Raw genomic sequence first — 17,968 nt, 5'->3', positions numbered from 1 at the left:
TGTGAAATTGGAGTAACTGAAGACAGAAGGCTAAATTTAAAGAAATTGTTTTTCTGCTCAGAGAAAGGTAGAAACATGCACTGGGAAGAGTCAAGATTATTCTTAAGAAAGTTTTAGGAGATTTAGAATGAAGGAATAAAGACAGCACTAAATGTAATGGCTTAGGAACAAAAACTGGTGTAGAAGTAGGAAATCAGTTAAATAACTTCCTCTTTGGAATGAATATAGAGTTAGTTATACAACCTATTGTCCATCCAAAGCAAGAAAGTTTTGAGAAACTTCAAACAAAGAGCAAATTAACCAAATTTTGAAATATAAATAAAAGTTTCAAGGAAAATTAGAGGACATTTAAGAGTGTATGTGTCTCACCTATAAAGAAATAGAACTATAAAAATCTTTATTAAAATATTTATTTTCTAAAAATACAATATTTCCAATCTGACCATAAGAAATTATGAACACAAGAGTTATTAGGAAATTGCTGTGGAATGAATGTTTGTGTCTCTTCAGAATTCATGTTAAAGCCTAAACCCCCAATGTGATGGTATTTGGAGGTGATGACTTTGGGCAATAGTGAAGTCATGAGGACAAATCCCTCATAAATAGGATTAATGACCCTATAAGAAGAGACATCATAAAGATGATCTTTCTTTCTCTGTTCTCTGCTGTGTGAGGATACAATGAAAGATAGCCATCTGCACACCAGGAATCTGTGTTCTCAGAAGAACATGACCGTGCTGGCACTCTGATCTTGGGTTTCATTACCCCCAGAACTGTGAGAAATAGTTTGTTGTTTAAGCCACTTAATTTATGGTATATTTAGTACAGAGGCTCAAACCAACTAAAATATAAACTGAATAGAGAAACTTATAAAAATAATTGACTTAAACTCCATCATGTCAATAATTGCATTAAATATTGAAGGGGATATTGAAGACATGATTAAGATTATGGACTTTGAGATGTGGAAATTATTTTTGATTATCTGGGTTGGACCAGTGTAATCACATGAGCCTTTAAAAATGGAGAACCTTTCTCAGCTAGAGTCAGAGAAAGAGATGCAATGATGAAATTGAGGTAAGAGAATTTGCTATATTGTTAACTCTCAGAATGGAGAAATAAGGCTATGAGACAACAGATGTAGGTACATTCTAGAATCTGGAAAAGGCAAGAAAATAGTTTATCCCCTAGAGTTTCCTAAAAGGAACACAAACCTTATGACATATTGAGTTTAGCTCAGTGATATCTGTTTTGGCTGTCGATCCTACAGAACTATAGAATTATAAATCTGTGTTGTTTAAGCCTCTAACTTTGATATAATTTGTTACAGAAGCAATAAAAATTTGATACATATCTCAAGTATAAGATAAAGATGTTCAGTCTGGGTTAAAAACAATAACAACAACATGTTATTTAGAACAGCGATGTTTATACAAATACAAGAATACTGATAGACAAAAATAAAAATATAGAAAGAGATATACTATGAAAAAATCAACCAGAAGAAAGCTGATGTGACCACATCAATATCAGACAAAGTTTACCTTAATTCAAGGTAATTTAATTTACTTACCAGTTATAGAGAGCAACATTATATAGAGATAAAAATGTCAATTCAAAAGAAAAACATAATCTTAAATGTGTGGATAATTGATAACACAGTTTCAAAATATATAGAGAATAATAGTAGAACCAAAAAGGGCAATAGATAAATATACAATCATAGTTGGAAATTTACGACAAATTTTCTTTAGAAATTAAACAAATAACCAGATTAAAATTTCAGGAAGTTACAGAAAACTTAGAAAGCCCCACTATCAAGGCTGGACAAATTCACATTGATATCCATGTAAACCAACTACAGTATAGAAGCTATTTATTTATTTATTTATTTATTTATTTATTTATTTATTTATTTTTTGGAGGTTCTGGCTGGGGAGGGCGGTGGCTCATATACCCTTGACCGAAAAACAGTCCTCCTCTATCTGGAAACATTCACCAAAAGAGTATGCCAGGTCACAAAACAAATCTCAATAAAGTTCAAATAATTGACATTATATGAAGTATGTCCTCTTACTACCAAGAACTAAAGGGGAAATTATGAAAAAAAAAGATAATTAGAAAATACTCATCTGTTTGGAAGTTAAGTAACACATGTCTGGATAATCCATTTCCCAAAGATGAAATCACAATGAAAATAGAAAGGATTTTAAGTGTGTGGGGGGGAAAAACCTCCAAAAAGTCCACACATGATAATGTTTTTAGCATGCCGCTAAAGCAGAAAAGGGAATTCTCTTTTAGTTTTATATGCACATACTAGAAGGGAAAGGAAGCTCTTTAAAATTAATTATTTAAGCTTTAATAACAAGAACTGAAAAAATAAAAGCAAAGATATCCAAGTAAACCAGCAGAAATAATGGAAATAAGAACAGAGATAGATGAAATAGGAAAGAGACAACAAAGCCAATAGTTCCATTGTAGACTGATTAAAAAAAATGGTAAAACCTTATCAGAGGCATCAAGATAAAAGTGTGAAAACAATAGAAAAATCAGAAATGATAGACAAAATCTCATCACTTGCAGGCAAAAAAGGATAATAAGATGATATCGTAAATAAATGATGTCAATAAATTTCACAACTAACTTGAAAATGAGCAAATTCCTTGGAAAATGCAACATAATGTAACTGGCACAAGATGGGAAAAAAAAAAAACTGAATAGCCCAATGTTTGCTAAATGTTTTTATATATTTCATCCATAGTTGAAAAAATTCCCCCCTCAAACAAAACTCCAGACCCAGATGAATTTACTGGTAAATTCTACTAAATATTTTAGAAGAAAAAATTTAATTTCACTCTACCACAAACTCTTTCAGAACACAAAGAAAGAGAAAATATTTCCCACCTCCTTTTGTATGTCCAGTAAATTACTAATAGAAAGACCTGTCAAGGATATTACATGAAAAGAAAATTACAGGTCCATGTCCCATATGAACATAGAGGACAAAAGTACTAAACAAAAGTATTAATCAAAGTACTGGCAATTAGAATTTAGTGGTACATTAAAAAAATAAATCATCATTACCAAGTAGAGTTTATTTCAGTATTATAAACTGGGTTTAACATTAAAAAATAATTAATGTAATTCACCTTAGTAACATAATAAAGGAAGAAAAGAATTGACTTTCTTAGATATAAAGAAAGTGTTCACAAAATTTAACAACTTCTAAATTCTCAGCTTTGATAAAGAATATTTATAAAAAGCCTACAAGTAACATCAGACTTAACAATCAAATATTGAACAGTTTTCCCTTAAAGTGAGGGAAAAAAATGAACATGATCATCGTTTTTATTTTACATTGTATTAGACATCTTAGTTCATGGAATATTATAAAAGAAAAAAAGAAAAAAAAAGAAATACAGAGACAGAGAGAGTCTGAGAGGGAGACAGAGAAATCTGAAGTGAAAAGTAAGAAGTATAACTGTCATTATACATAAATATCATGGTTGTGAATTCAGAAAATACAAAGGAATCTACAAACTATAAGAACTAATCAATGAATTTAGTAAGTTTCATTGGATACATTGTCAATCATATTTCAATAAACCAGTAACAAACAATTGGATAATTAAAAAAAAATTAAATAACCTTTACAATGTCATCAAAGACAAAGTATCTAGGAATAATATTAATAAGTTATATGTAAGACTTTCCTGAAAGCTATAGATAAAACACTGTTTACATAGGAAGATATTCCATGTTTATGAACTGAATGTCTTTAAACTGCTGGATGTAAATTCTATCTAAATAGGGTAAATGTAATCCCCAACTCTAATAATGTAGAAATATGAAAGCCAATCCCAAGATTTATATAAAAATGTAAAGGGCACAGAGATGCCAAGACCAATCCTAAAGCTGCAGTAATGGAAACAGTGTCATATTTAAACAAAGATTGAGAAATATTTGAAAGACACAGATGAGATTCCAGAAATGGACCCACACAGATACATTGTCTTGATTTACAATAAAAAGCACCGATGAAATTCAATGAGAGAGTAAATGTTACAAACTAAATTTGTAATAAGTCAAGAACATGATAATTGGGGAATAGTAACAATTTTGTCTTTAAAAAAAGTATATATAACTATCCCTTCAGTTCAACCAAGTATGACCATACCTATAAATCAAATTGCTTAGAATCAGTACTAGTTATATAACACTTGGTTCTTAGCCCCAAGTCCGTCTGTCTCTACTCTTTTGTGAGATGCTAGGATTTAGATTCTCCAAATCATATATAACAGACTTTCTTGATACCTGGCTTTCCCCTAGGTTCTGCCAGTGAGAGGCCTTCACAGGAACTGGAAAGCTGGATAAAGGACAAGGTAGCTCTCTTCCTATTTCCAAGTCCTCCCACTTCCATCAGCAGTAGAAGAATGCTGTAGCCTCTGGTTTCTTTTGACATTACAGCTGGATGTTGTCCTGTAGAAGTTCACACCCCAGCCTTGTGGCAGCCGCTCTTTGAGGCTCCAGCAATCTGGTAGCTTCATCTCTTCCCTTTTGTTCTTCCAACAACCACAGGAGTAGTAGCTGCTTCCTATAGGTAATATTAGAGTGTCTCTGCACCCTTTTTACTTTTACAACTTCCAAATACATTTGTATAACCAATCCTTGTATCAATCAAATCATCTCTTTTACAAATACCTGATGTTTTCTGCTTTCCTGGCTGGGACATGAATGATATAGAGCCCATAACTGACAAGGAATGTCTCCCTTGAGGCAACTACATGAAAATTTAAGTTGTTCTCTTCAAGTATAAATTATCTAATTGAGTTTTTAAAACCCTTAGGCTGCCTTACCCTTCTCAGCAACTAACCTTCCCATCCAGTAATGAGTCCTAATGGATTCCAGAGCCGTTAATGCAAGAATAAAAATAAGCAGAAGTGACTGCTTTCCACAATCTCCAAGATATCTGTCCTAGAGGTAACAATAAACACCAACTGAACTATTGTTATGTAATCTGTGATGCTACCATCCAGGATGAAAATGTCAGTGTGGATTCCTCAGATTTTTTACACTTGCTACAACCCGCCACTAGTTTCTATTTATAGGTAAGTTTGGCAACACATTTCCAATTGAGGTTATTTTAATCATCTCTGTGGCCAACAGCAACTTAACCAATCATTACACAAGAGCTCTAGGTGGGATCCCAATATACCTGTTGCCAGTTCCAGTATCCAGGTCTCCAGAGGTGGTTGGCTCTATCGTGAACAAGCCAAAGTTAAAATATGTTCAAGCAGAAAGAACATATTTTGCCAAGAGAAGGTAAGGGTTAAAATAATCATGTTCAGGTTTACTAGAGAAGAAAGCAGCACTTGAAAGAAGCAAAAGATCTTAAGAGAAAGCCGCTGCTTTGTATCTTCCCCAGTTCCTTTCCTAGACAACCAGTAGATACGAGATCTAAGTTCACACATATAGAAGAAGTGTGTTTAAAATTTTATGTATCTTATAGGAAATAAACATTAAAATCTATCCTAAGAGCCCACCCATCAGAATGTGATTATTATGATCCTTCATCATATTTCAGGGCTGAAATTTTACTCATTGAAGGAGCTCACTCTAGGGCATCTACCAAATCAATAAACCATCCAACAAATGTAAATAGTAGCAGTAGTAAGAGTAGGAGTAATGACAGCTATATATGCGTATTATTTTGTACTGACAATTCTAAATGCCTTAAAATGTATAATCTCATTTAATTCTTATTAACAACCAGGGGCCATTCCTACTTCTATGAAGTGAAGTACCTCCATTTGCCTTTTGAGGATTTCTTTTCCTCTGGGTGAGTTCAGGCTTGAAGGAGGTAATTAAGGGACTCTATCCTTACAGAATTAAATCGTGGGTACATGACCCAAGCTAAATCAGTTTAACTTTTTCTCCTAGAGCCTTGAATCTTGTTTGGAGTGATTCAGTAGCCACAGTACCTGGGCAAGATCCTAATATTTACTAGCCTACTAGATAAATAATTGTTCCTGCTTTTTTTGAGCCTCAGTCACCAGCCTTACCCTTAATTTCCTAAGCTACTCAATGTTCATCCAAAAAAATAATAATGATAATTTTCTGCTTAAAATGACAGTCAACTGTGTTGCTTGCAATGAAAAACTTTCTAAAGGATAGTCTCTTTAAAAAAATTTTTAATGTTTACTTTTTCTTTGAGAGAAAGAGAGTGAGAGAGAGAACGAGTTGGGAAGGGGAAGAAAGAGATATTGAAAGAGAGAATCCTAAGCAGTCTGCATGCTGTCAGCACAGAGCCCAATGCAGGGCTTGATCCCAAGAACCATGAGATAACAGCCTGAGCTGAAATCAAGAGTTAGACACTTAACTGACCAACTGAGTCACCCAGGTGCCCCAAAAGGATAGTCTCCTTTTATATGTGAGAAAATTGATGCTTAATGTGGTTAAGTAGATTGTTTAAGGTCAAACTGTTTGTAAAATGTAGAAATGGGATTTAAACCCATGTCCCTCTGAACTTATAAAGCCAGTGCTCTAGATGAAATGGCTTTGTAATAGATGTGAAAAGCAAATTTTGTTCCATTCAAGGTAAGCTATTGTTGAACAGTTTTTAGAAATCTGAGAAGCTGCAAGCTTTAGTCTTGGTCATTCATACTTTGGTGGATCTTACTGGTGGATCATATAAATAAATGAGGGAGATTCTCAAAGCAAAAGAAAAGCTTTAATGTGAATGGATAAAGATGGACTCATGGCCAGGTTCCTCCCATGGTAGGGAAAGGGGTATAATTAACAGGCTATAGGATAATGGAACAGACCCTATCTAGGGAAGATTATTCTCCTGTGATTTGCTTCAACAAAGGAACCTAAAAAATATTTAAAAATGAGATTTTTGTGGAGAAAATAATAACAGTTTAAAAGTGCTTTTTGGAAAACAACTTTTTCTTCAAAAAGTTAAACACAGGAGTGCCTGGGTGGCTCAGTTGGTTAAGCAGCTGACTTCAGCTCAGGTCGTGATCTCATTGTACATGGGTTCTAGTCCCACGTTTGGCTCTGTGCTGACAGCTTGGAGCCTGGAGCCTACTTCGGATTCTGTCTCTCTCTCTGTTCCTCCCCTTCCTTGCACTCTGAGTCTCTCTCTCTCAAAAATAGATAAAGACTAAAAAAACAAAAAAACAAAAAGTTAAACACAGGATTACCATACATTCCAGCAATTCTACTTTTAGATATATATGGAAAAAAAATGAAATCAGAGACTCAAACAGATGGTTGTACAGGAACATTCATAGAAGCACTATTCACAGTAGCCAAAAGGTAGAAATGACCCAAGTGTCCATTAAGGGATGAAGAGATAAACAAGAAATGATATTTACGTACAATGGAATGTTATTTAGGCACTAAAAAGGATAAAGACTGCTGCATCCTACAATGTGGATAAACCTTAAAACCATACTAAGTGAAATAAATCAGATAGAAAAGGTCACATATCATATGATTGCATTTATATGAAATATCTACATCAGATAAATCTATAAAGACAAAAAGCAGATTAGTGGTTTCCAAAGGCTGGAGGAAAGGGAGAATAGGAGTCACTGCTTAATGGATATAGAGTTCTATTTGGGAGTAATGAAATGTTTTGAATTAGATAGAGGCCGTGGTTGCACAACAATGTGAATATAGTAAATGCCATTGAATTGTACACTTAAAAATGATTATTTTATGTGAATTTCACCTCAATTTTTAAAAAGCCATTTCCTATGTGCTAAATACTTTGTATACAATACACATTTAATTTCCAAAAACTACCTTATGAGGTAGGTTATTGTTACCATCACCATCTAAAAGACAGGAAGACTAAGGTGTAGAAAAATTGTTACTTGCCCAATGGTCACAAAACTGGTAAAGTAGTGGGTTTAGGATTCAAACTCAAGAATTCAAGCACTGGATCCAAAGTCTGTATTTTCCAACATTACACTCCTATACCCTTCAAAAATTAGGAATATCGTGATTAGAGTTTTAGACCAGCACTGTCCAATAGAACAGTGATGATTAAAATATTCTATATCTACATTGTCCAATACAGTAGGCACTACTACATGTGGCTCCTGAGTCTTGCAATGTGGCTAGGATAACTGAATAACTGAATTTTAAATTTTGTTTAATTTTGAATTATTTAAATTTAAAGAGTCTTATGTAGCTATGGGCTACCATACTGAATAATAAACATTTAGACTCTGTTGTGGGTTGTTGTTTTTTTTTTTTTTAGTTATTCTTTAGTATACACAAAAACATTCCTCAGAATGTATACTCTTCTTTCTGGGAAATATGAAGAGATAGGAAAAGAATGGATCAGTCCAACTTCAACCATCTCCTTGTTCTCTGAGAATTTCCAAGCGTGAGTGGCAGATTATCAATGTCAACCTTAATGAAGTAGTATGAACCTTCATTTTCTTGTAGTAGTATCACATTCTAAAAGTCAAGAAGGTCTTGACATTTATAGCAAGGATATATGTGGGCCAAAAAAAATATTATTCAGGATAACTATAAATATAATTCATAACAATATAAGCCAGTCAGTGGTAATGCACAATAGTATCATGCCATCACCTTGCTGAGAAGCAAATTGGAATGAACTTGGAATATGTGTATTATAACTTTGGGATAAAAAAAATTACTGTAAATGCAGTTTCAGATTTCCCACTGGGCTTCATCCTACAAATATCTTTTTCAAGGTTCTCTTCCATCTGTTTATTTACCAAAGTTAATTTTCTTTTTGTTTCAGCGCCCAAGTTGTCATGTTTTGCTTTTTCTTCTTCTTAAATTTGTTTATAATGACTATCTCTTTAATACAAACACCCAAGATGGCAAGGCAAAACAAATATTTTTCATCCCAAAGTAGCTCATGCATATGCTAGCACATAATTTAAAACCATGAATACAAGTATTCTCAAAATAGAAAACAAAATATATTGAAATTAGCCTAAGGCATAGCTACTAATTTATCACACGTTAACCTTTTACCTTGTATATACAAAAATCAAATAAATGATTTCCATTTGTTCAAAAAATATTTGAGTCAACATACCAGACATTACACTAAACATTGAAATGAAACAGTGACCAATACAGAAATCCTTCCCATTAAGCTAGAAAAAAAATGATTATAGCAATCAATAGTTAACATTTATGTAGAACTTTGTATGTTCAGTCATAGTTCAGGGGACAACTATAAGAGGAGTATGTTTGTGGGTGAAATCAGATGTTCCATTTTGGGCATAAGTCTTAAGAGACTAAAAACTCTATCTATCTATCTATCTATCTATCTATCTATCTACCTACCTACCTACCTACCTATATATCTATCATCTACCTATCATCATCTATCTAATGAGAAATTGAATGTATAGTGCAATTGGGGAAGGAAGGATAGATGTGAAAAGAACAGAGATTGTGGCCTGAGTGTGGTAGAAAATGAGGCCAGAGAAGGAGAAAGAGTGGAGGGATGAATTATATTGCAAATTTTAGGTTTTACTTTGATTAAGTTGGTAAACCAATGGTAGGTCTTGAGGAGAGGAATTTTCTGACTTAGTTTCCACAGGATCACTCTATCTACTATGTTAAAAAGAAGGCTGGTGTGGGATGCCTGTAAGAAGGAGCAGTAGGAAGTGGGGTGCATCACCAAGACCTTGTTCAGTGCTCTGCTGGGGAGCATCCTCTGCACCTTCCACACCTCCATCCATTTCTCAAGGCACTTCATTCCCCTGTCTGACCTCTTACTTCATTCCCCTACTGACCTCCCCTGTCTGACACAGCCTCCCTTAGCTGCCTTTGCAATACCTCATAGACTTGACCTTCTGCTCCTGCTGCAAGCCCCAGCAACACTAGTCCCTCTGGACTGACTAGCTCTGCACAGGCTACCTGGAGATGCCCTTCCTCATAGACATACTGAAGAAAATCAGAACAACACAAAATGATGGCCATGAACTTAAAGTTTAAACTAGGGAATGTAAACATAATGTCACAGAGACATCACAACAGAGCAGTGCTTTAAGATGTCTCCAACTCAGTTCTCTTCCATGTTGTGGGAACACTGACTCTGCCAGGATCTGAGCCCCTGGGTCTCTTTTTCCCACAGTGACCATCACCTTCCCTTCTTGTAATCAAAGCAGCTCCCTTTAACCTCTTTCCTTTAGGCTTTCCAGGTGAGAGTTGTGTGAAGTCCTCTTTGAGAGATCCCCAAACTCCAGGGAAAACAGTTCAAATTTGACCAAAACCTCTGTAAACTTTTCCTGCTCTAGTCCCACAGCCTGAAGCCTAGCAGGCATCCAACCAGGAGGCTCAGCAAGCATAAGTTTCTCCTCTGGTCACTATTCATGTTTTTCTTGAAGCCCTTACTGGGCTGGAGGTGAGATTGGGTGTTGAGGAGGTATAGAAGGTGAGATGGTGGATGGGGACAAGCAACCCCCTCCTCTTTCCAGGGTATGGGAGGACAATGACACAGGCCTTCCTACAAAAGGCAGGGGTTCTCTTGATCTTTTGTACCCTAAATCCTCTAGACACAAATTATGGAGAAATTCTCTAGCTCATATCCTGTAGGTCATCCAGAACCTCTCTTAAGAATGTGAAATTAAATTTCATATATTTAAAAAAAAAAGAATGTGAAATTACTTCTCTTATGGGTTTTGGGCTTCAGGCAACATTCACTTTCAAATAAAAACTCTCAGTTAAAATCCAGCAAATAAAGGTGCCTGGCTGGCTCTGTTGAAAGAGCATGTGACTCTTGATCTTGGTGTCATGATTTCAAGCCCCGTGCTGGGTGTAGAGATTACTAAAAGAAATAAATAAACTTTAAATGAATAAATAAATAAATAAATAAATAAATAAATAAATCCAGCAAATATCTCTCATACTCATTTGACAAATATTTATTGAGTGCCTTTGTGCCATAGATGGTTCTTGGCATAGAACGCGTCCAAAAAAATACAATCTTCACTCTCCACTCATTACCTCTTGGGAATGGGTGGCTGGCTTTTTCTCCCATACAGTTTTACACTGTGGATTTTTTTCTAACAAAATCCCATAGGTTTTATTTTATTTTTTGTTTATAAATTATTTTCAGAAAGAGAGCAAAACATTCTCTCTTTGTTGCCATATGTGTGCTTTTAATTTATTTGTCTAATATAACAACTCAGTTACTGTATTTTAAAAATGTAGGATGCTGATCATAATTCCCCTTAGGTTTGTGACATTCTAGGACCATTGCTTATAAGATGTAAAGAGAAAAATCACTGCTGCCTCAATGAGTCATTTTATTTAGTAAGTGTAATTGCTCCTTCATAAGGCATTGATTAAACTTTAGCATGTAAAAGGTCAGATGTAGATTTATACAAGATAAGACCATATCTTGCTTGCCAACTCATTCAAAAATGACATTGCTACCTACTTTGTCCTTTTTGTGTCCCTAAAAGATCTCTTTGGGATTTATAAAAACCAATTCGAAATGTATATTCTAAATGCACTTAGCCTCTCTTGAAAGTCTCACTAATATGGAGGCATTTCTTAGTTGTTTATTGCATACCCCAAAATCAATTAAGGAGGAATGGATTTTTAATGTAAAATTTGGGAGTTGTGAGAGTGGAAGAAAGAATTCACATCAAATACTATATAGCAAAACTTAATCAAATACCTATGCATTAGTTACATCTTATAGTATAACAATGTACTCTAAAACCTTAATTAACTTGAAAATTATTTTTTTTCTTCATAGTTTCTGTGGGCCAAGAATCTGGACATGGCTTAGTTGAGTGCCTCAGTTTCAGGGTCTCTCACAAGGCTGTAGTCAAGACATTGGCTAAGGTTGCAGTCACCTCAAGGCTGAACTGGGGAAGGATCTGTTTCAGAGCTCACTCATGTAGTTGCTGGCAGGTTCTCACTGACTACTGTTTAGAGGTATCAGTTCTGAACCATATTGGTCTCTCCTTAGGACTCTTCACAACATGGCAGGTGGTATCCCTATGACCAAAGGATTAGGGAGAAAGAGAGGAGGGATCCCTCAAAATGGAAGCCACAGTCCTTCCATAATCTAATCTTTAAAGTGATATCTCATTGCTTTACTGTAGCCTCTCTGTTAGAAGTCAAGCTCTAAAATGACCCCACTATCAAGGGAGGTGATTACACAGGATGTGAATACTAGTAGGCTTAGATCTTGGGCGGTCATCTTACAGGCTGCCTATGACAACTTATTTGACATTTCTATTCTCTGTACCTGCCATCTGCATCCCCTGATTCTCAGCCAGAGTATCCAACTCGTTATTTTCTTCTTCCTAGACAGCCTAAAATTCTCTTTATATTGCACTGCAGCATTTCTTCTTAGTTAAAACACCTCATTTAACAAAAACAACAACAAAACATTAGTTTAGCAGAATGTGGATACTGTTGTTTCTTTTTTTTTTAATTTTTTTTCAACGTTTTTTATTTATTTTGGGGACAGAGAGAGACAGAGCATGAGCAGGGGAGGGGCAGAGAGAGAGAGAGAGACACAGAATCGGAAACAGGCTCCAGCCTCTGAGCCATCAGCCCAGAGCCCAACGCGGGGCTCGAACTCAAGGACCGCGAGATCATGACCTGGCTGAAGTCGGACGCTTAACCGACTGCGCCACCCAGGCGCCCTGGATACTGTTGTTTCTTAAATATGCCCCTTGAGGAGTCTTAGTGGTATAAATGGAATCATGTAAATGTACTATAATATTATACCTAAGATTAATTATTTCATCTGACTATATTACAATTAAGACTTTACTACTATAAAATATTTGCAATAGTCTCAATAATTAAACCTTTTTGGATAGAGAAGCTATGTCCAAATGAAGTCTCTGTTATTGCTGGTCGTATTTATAGTGGGGTTCCCTGTAATGAGTTGTGATTTTCAAAACAGTTTTCTTTTTTTAAATTTTATTCAAGCAAAAATCTGTATTTGTTTCCAAAGTGTTTTATCCTTTTTCATGTGTCTCAGTGCTAGTTCAATTACAGTGAAGAGGAACACAAAGCTTTTGACATTTGGGCCAAGAACAATGTTGGTTATTAAACTCAGTCTTACCTTGGAACAAGCTTCCTCCTCAGAAAACGTTTTGTTATATATTTTTTGTCTGCAGAGTCAGTAACAAATAATGCTATATAGCCTTGAGTGCTTAGTGAACAAATGATACAGGCCTTTGAAGAGTTTTCACAGCTTAGTGGTTTCTTTCCCTTTGCCCTTGAGATTGTGATTTTTTTTGTAGTAGGTTAAATTTCAGTCCTTTTCTGGGCTTGTCCAAAACTTCCAGAGGAAATAAATTTTTACATAATAACTTTCAGACAGGCTTGTACCTATTTTCAACTTTTCTCTCTACAGTTTGTAAAAAACTGATTTCTTCTGATCTCTGAAAGTGAGAAGAGAAATTATCTGCAGTCACTCAGCTAATTATGGATAATAACATGACTATTCCAAAATTTTCTTGCCCAGGAAGAGGAAATTGTAAATAATCTTACTAAGTCTTTATGAAAGTTCATTTATCTGAGCATTGGAAGACTCAGCCACACCTTGTAAGACGACCTAGAACAATAGCTAGCTCAACTGGTTTCATCAAATGACTGTTTTCTTCGCAAGATTTGATTTAAAACGCTGAGCTCAGTGTGTCCACAATTCTATATTATCAAAATTTGCCCAATCCCAAACAGACCTTCCTGATGAAAGACTGACTTTACATCAAATGCCAAAAACCTCATAAATATTTTGTTTTTGTTCCCTCCCACCTCCAGACAGTATTAAGACTCTACCAACAAAATGATCCTCCTTGGTTTGATACACAATAATCTTATTTACAAGTTAGTTACTTCATCTTCCTTTATCAAGACGTTGTTTTGGTGGTCTTTTCAGGGAATGGATAGTTGACAGAAGCAACCAAGATATGCCTAGGGGGAGAGTTTCTGTGTTTAACCATTGTTTATTCATCACCTGTGAATCCTACTTTCCTCAGTGGTGGATGTAACAATATACTCAAGTTGCATCATTTAAAACTGATGTAGGAAACATGTCCAGGAAAAGTAAGACAAATACTTTAAATAAACATTATATAAAGTTGCAATGATATGTCCTATCACCTGAGAGGAAAGATAAGATATCTTAGAAGTCAGGGGAGCAGAGTTGAGGAATAAGTTATGTTGTGCACATTGTTTCCTTAATCAGAGTTATATCGGGAGGAAGTAACAGAAAGAGAAGATCTAAGAGACAGCTTCTGTATACATGCAAATTGCATGGTCTGCAACTGGGATGTTTGCTTTGAAAATAATACCCTATCGAATGTAAACCTAATGGTCATGACTTCAAGGAGTCCAACCAAAATGTTTGCTCTCATGAGGTTGAAAATATAAAAATATCATTTTCGTTGATAGTGATGTATATAAAAATCAGGGTGGATATAATATGCTATCCCCTTAAGTGCTGCTATTGAGCATAAACTTTCCTTCCAAATATAGATATTCATTTTGATTATAACAGCATCCCTAACACCTCTGATGATCAATTATCTGTCTTGTTCAATTAGAAAAGAAAGATATCACCCTTGTCTCTGCTGAAGTTGTCCTTGAACACTGAGTCATAGCTCTTCAGAGGTAGGCTTCCTGTCATTGGATCCCTGCCACATCAGTAACCAACATTCCATCCACTCAGCATTGCAGCATATTTTTAATGAACTTCAGTGAACCTCATTGTTTCCCACATAGAAGAACATTTGAAGTTCTTTTTATCAAATAGAAGTTCTTGATCTTCTTCAATAAGAAAACAAAGTCATGGCCGACTGAATCTCAGGTAACATGAAATGTGACTTTGGGAAGGAGATAAGCAGCATTGAATGGTCCCCCTATCACCATTACATTAACAAATAAAATGAGTACATCTGGCCTCATGCTCCTTTTCTTTATTTTTTATTTTAATAAAGAAGATGCATATGGACAGGATTATCCACTCTTACTTGGTGCTATAATATTTAAGGTTTGACCATGTTATCATTTTGCCATTTTGAGAGATTAATGAAATCAAAGCACTTAACTTGGTACATGGGCTACCAACAGTCTAGCAACTATCTGTCCATCAACAGTATGGATCAAAACAGACTTTTTCTTAAAGAATTATGATAGCCTTCTCATTTTTGATGTTTACCATTTTTATTTGGAATAATGTAGATTTTCACTTCCTGATGTCAATTCATTCCTAGAAGTGACATCAAGCGTATATTCAATTCGTTCAAGCCTATATTCAATTCGTACAAGAATAGTGAGATGCAATCGCCAAGTTAAAATACTCATACTTTCATCTATCATAAAGTTTAGAGCAATTAAATACATCAAAAGAGTGCATATGCATTTATAAAATTTAATTGTTTAGTTGGGTAAAAGACTAAGTTGTCTGATTTTAAACTCAGTTTTTGACAGTGACTGAATCTCTGTAAATTGTACTATAGTGAATACAGGTTATCATTATTTTATTTAATCTGTAGTAATAGCAAAAGCATATTTTCATGCATTAATTCACATATCTTTGGCTACCAGTGTGGCTATTTTTTTCTCTATATAAACCATTTGTTGTCCTTAATATAAGAAAGTAAATAAACTTACCTTTTTAAAGTTACTTAGCCAATACAGTTTATAGACCTTTTCAAAATTCTATGCTAATGTAAAATTTATCTTTAACCTCAACATTCTTTGGTACACGCTGAAATTTTCCATTGGGCTTTTTCAGGCATTTTTTTAAAGACCTACTAAAAAACACTTCTAAGGAAAAACCAGCAAAATGATGATTATTTTCTTCTCAATACTATATCAATGATCAGTCTTTTATTGCTGCATATTCAATCATCCCAAAACTTAGTGGTCAAAAACAACAATTTATTTACATGTGTATTCAATTTGGGCTGGGCTTAGTGGGGTGGTTTCTAGGCAGAACTTTCTTAGATCACTTATACAGTTGCAGTTAAGAGACAAGCTAATTAAGGGCTGTTGGATTCTGGATATACTCATTCATATGTCCTACAAGATATAGGATAGCAGCATCTTAGAAGGACAAGGTAAAAACTACAAGGCTTCTTAAAGTATTCCTCAGAAGTCACATAATGCCACTTTTGTCTCATTGTATTGTTCAGTTCAAGTCAGTCCAAACTCAAGGGCTCCCCCTTGAAATATATATTCCAATATATCCACAACTCAAAAGAGTAGATTTCAGTAAATTGTGACCATTTTGATTCTATCACAGTTAGTATCAGCAATGGTAAATGTAACATAATCGTAGACATTTAGTTGAATATTAATAAACATGTTTATAAAAACTATATTTTCTCCAAAAGCAAGAAGATAATATAAAAATTATAATTTTATCCCTGAAAGTTAAATCTTAAACCCAAGCAATAATTATTCATATTTTAATTGACATGAAGAATGCCTGATCAGTTCCTAAATATATATCAGAATAAATATTCAGGATCTTCTATTAAAATTTAACTTGAAAACAACAGGATTCCCGCCCCCCCCCCCCAGTATCTAAATACAGCAATGAAAGACGACTGACATGGGTAACTTATTTTAGAATTTATGACTGTGATAGCCAAAATGAAGTCTGAAAATCTGACACATGAGTATGTTCTTAAATAAAAAGCAGAATAATATTATCATGTTGATAAACTCAGATTTCCCATTTTTTTCCATTACATTTATTATGTATAGAGAACTTTAAGCAACATATTAAACAAGTTTAGTGAGTTAATAAATTCCAAGCAGATTTTATAATTATTAAAAATACTCTTCTTTTTAAACAATAAATTTATTCTTCTTATCCATGAGCATGGAATGTTTTCCTATTTCTTTATGCCTTCTTCATTTTCTTTCATAATATTTCTATAGTTTTCAGCATACAGATCTTTTACCTCTTTGGTTAGGTTTATTCCTAGGTATCTTATGATTTTTGGTGCAATTATAAATGGGACTGATTCCTTAATATCTCTTTTTGTTACTCCATTATTGGTGTAAAGAAATACAACTGATTTCCGTACATTGATTTTATATCCTGTAACTTTGCTGAATTCATGTATCAACGCTAGTAGTTTTTTGGTGGAATCTTTCAGGTTTTCCATGTACAATATCATGTTATCTGCAAAGAGGAAAAGTTTGACTTCTTCCTTGCATTTGGATGCCTTCTATTTCTTCGTGTTGTTTGATTGCTGAGGCTAGGACTTCCAGTACTATGTTGAACAACTGTGGTGAGAGTGGACATCCAGATACTACCCAAAGCAATCTACACGTTCAGTACAATCCTTATCAAAATAACACCAACATTCTTCACAGAGCTAGAACAAACAATCCTAAAATTTGTATGGAATCAGAAAAGACCCTAAATAGCCAAAGTAATGTTGAAAAAGAAAACCAAAGCCGGAGGTATCACAATTCCAGACTTTAAGTTATACTGCAAAGCTGTAATAATCAAAACAGAATGGTATTGGCACAAAAAACGACACATAGATCAAAGGAATAAAACAGAGAACCCAGAAATGGACCTGCAAATATATGGCCAACTAATCTTCGACAAAGCAGGAAAGAGTATACAATGGAATAAAGACAGTTTCTTCAGCAAATGGTGCTGGGAGAACTGGACAGTGACATGCAGAATAATGAAACTGGACCACTTTCTTACACCATACACCAAAACAATTTCAAATGGATAAAAGACCTAAATGTGAGAGAGTAAAGCATCAAAATCCTACAGGAGAAACAGGCAACAACGTCTTTGACCTCAGCCACAGGAACTTCTTACTGGACATGTCTCCAGAGGCAGGGGAAATTAAAGCAAAAATGAACTATTGGGACCTCATCAAGATAAAAACTTCTGCACAGCAAGGGAAACAAGCAACAAAACTAAAAGACAATGAACAGAATGGGA

General features: G+C 34.6%; 1 long non-coding RNA gene across 1 annotated transcript in view; it reads right to left on the bottom strand.

The window, feature by feature from the left end:
• LOC125173571 (uncharacterized) overlaps window positions 1-17,968 on the bottom strand; it is a 56,385-nt gene that overhangs the window by 32,313 nt on the left and 6,104 nt on the right. The window contains exons 2-3 of the long non-coding RNA XR_007155081.1: window positions 13,103-13,424; window positions 12,272-12,388 (exon numbers count right to left, since the gene is read on the bottom strand). This is a non-coding gene — a long non-coding RNA (uncharacterized LOC125173571). The remainder of the gene's footprint in view (window positions 1-12,271; window positions 12,389-13,102; window positions 13,425-17,968) is intronic.

This window comes from Prionailurus viverrinus, chromosome C1 (assembly GCF_022837055.1).
Source record: "Prionailurus viverrinus isolate Anna chromosome C1, UM_Priviv_1.0, whole genome shotgun sequence".
In the NCBI taxonomy this organism is placed as follows: domain Eukaryota; kingdom Metazoa; phylum Chordata; class Mammalia; order Carnivora; family Felidae; genus Prionailurus; species Prionailurus viverrinus.
Note: the sequence above shows the minus strand (reverse complement) of the source record. Positions and strands in the feature narration are given on the sequence as shown.